This window comes from Oratosquilla oratoria, chromosome 14 (genome assembly GCF_046742065.1).
Source record: "Oratosquilla oratoria isolate Oo_2021 chromosome 14, ASM4674206v1, whole genome shotgun sequence".
NCBI lineage: Eukaryota > Metazoa > Arthropoda > Malacostraca > Stomatopoda > Squillidae > Oratosquilla > Oratosquilla oratoria.
The window spans coordinates 30,258,199-30,260,698 of record NC_134790.1 but is presented as its reverse complement, the minus strand read 5'-3'; positions in this window follow the sequence as shown (position 1 = coordinate 30,260,698).

Genomic DNA, 2,500 nt, shown 5'->3' with positions numbered 1-2,500 from the left:
ATACTACATTCACATAAACCCCTTGATCTCTGAATTAACCTATTCTTCGTCTTCATTTCCTACCTCGTAGTCCTGCAGCCATCTTGGAGGATGTCTGTCGCGCTGGGGCCTTCGGGGCGCTGCTCCCTCGTTCACTACCACGTCGTGACTCTCTTCTTCATTTTCTTCGTCACTCACCACACGACGAAGATCTAAGATATGTCACGGCACTCCCTAGACAGAGATGTTGTTCCGCAAATTTACCTCTTCTACGATACGTCTCGTCCACTATGACGTGCACTTACCATCCTTTGGCCTCACCTATATCTTCTCTCCCACCTGTACTGAGGCGGAGCCTTCTTCAGTATTGGCTAGCAAGCCCGGCCCTACCCGGGTTGCTGAAAGTCATATTCAAATAAGGCTCTCTGCGGAACCGAGCCTTCGTCTTGGCTTCACCTAGGGACATAATATATCAAAAGACTTCCTCTACGGGTGGTATTAGCGCCCTCTCGGCGATAGACTTAATCGTGCGATGGTGTCGTTCTACTATTCCATTTCCACTCGAGTAGACCCTTGTGGCTGCCCTGTTGCCATGGCGGCTAAAGGCCCATCCTTCTATGTCCTCGCGAGGAGCCTAGCGCGAACTATCAACACGTCCATACTCGCCGACACGACATTATTCATTTCGTGTAGTCCAGCATATATGCCATCTGGAAAGCCATTCACAAACACCATTCTAACGAGTTTATCCAAGACTTCGCCTGTGAGTGTTGACAGTCTAGCTAAATTCCTAATTTCGTTGGCAAAAACATCAACTTGTTTGCCGAAAGTCTCTTGTAATCCATTTGATCACTAGCCGCCATTTCCAGGTAGATGGCCTGTAACCCTCACTAACCACCATTACCCATGCACGTGATCCACACACATGCGAGATGGTACTCGTCTTTAGCAAGACCCCCAATCTTGCAGACTTCACAAATTCCCCAATGTCAAAAACACGACTCAAGGAATGTAATGTAAGACAAGAACGTCACCACCCACCAAGGAAATGCCTAATGTCACCAGACAGATCTACGAACCCCTTTCTTATACCTACCCCAATTACATTATCGTAACTTCAATATATACGCCATATCTAGCCACGTCCACCAATACTAGAACTAAACCTCATCCAATACAACTTATACCCGTATAATGACTAACACATCTCCCGTATAGTATCCTATAAAATAGGCTTACTTAAGCGCTTTTCCACTTTACAAACGAAAAGCTGACACCAATATGTCTTCCAAAGCTTCCATGATTTCATATTATTTCTTATGTAATAATTTCCATTTCATTTTCCCGTTACACCAATTCCCTCTCACACATAAAAGGGGATTCGATTCGTTAACACATTTTTTCTTTTAAACAAAAAATTATTTTCTCTGCTGAAGTTATCTATTCGATATTTTCTCTTTCAGTTGATCTCTGAAAATTCGGTCATATATTGTACGACTCCTTCCGTTTTCTGTTTCAGTTTATATGGAAGCAGATCGTTTTTTTAAGCCTTCCACTAACGGGATCACCACCAATTTCACCACCAACTATCTATTCATCCACCCATCGCCATCACCACCATTACCACCACGACCTCTGCTACCACTACCACCACCATCACCACCACAACCTCTACCACCACCACCTACCATCAACACTACCACTGCCATCGTGTTCAACTCCTCCACCAACACCATCTACTCCACCTTCTCTACCACCCACCACCACTACTACCACCACCTACTCCTCTCCTTCGCACACCAGACTTCTTCCCCTTCAACTTTCCCTCATCTTAGCGCTGTCCTCTTCCCCTTCCCATCCACCTCTTCTCTCTCTCTCCCTCTCTCTCTCTCTCTATCGGGTTTGACTTTTATTTAACCTTCAATATTTTGGCTCAGTCTGCAACTTCATCACGTCTTCGTTTTCTTCGTTTTCTTCTTCTCTTCCTCCTCCTCCTCCTCCTCCTCCTCGTCATCCTTCTCTCTTCGTCGCATTACTCTAATCCTCCACCTATTTTCTTTTACTTTTCCCTGATTCTATTCCTCCTATACCCCCGTCTTCTCCTCTTCCTCCTTATCACCACTTTCTCTTCCTCCATCTTTTCTCTTCCTATTTTTTTCCTTTCGCTAAATGAATTTATCACTTTTTTATCTTTCAGGATCCCACATTTCTCGGTTTGTCTCACAAATATTATTTAAGTTCTTCCTCATTCACTTAATCACGCTCTCTTTTACTCTCACCCTTATAACAAATCTCTCTCTCTCTCTTCTTCTTCTTCTTCTTCTGTATACTCTTTATTACCCTTACTTTCTTTGCCATGTCATCCTCTCTAGTTCCCATTCTCTTTTTAATTTTCTGGATCCTTTTTCTTCCTCTCCTTCCCTCTCCCCGTGCAATATACACCGCAATACCTCAGTCTGTTATTCAGGGTTTTTCTTTCTCAAAGTTTCCCTCAATATTTTTCCTCTTCCACGTCCTCTTT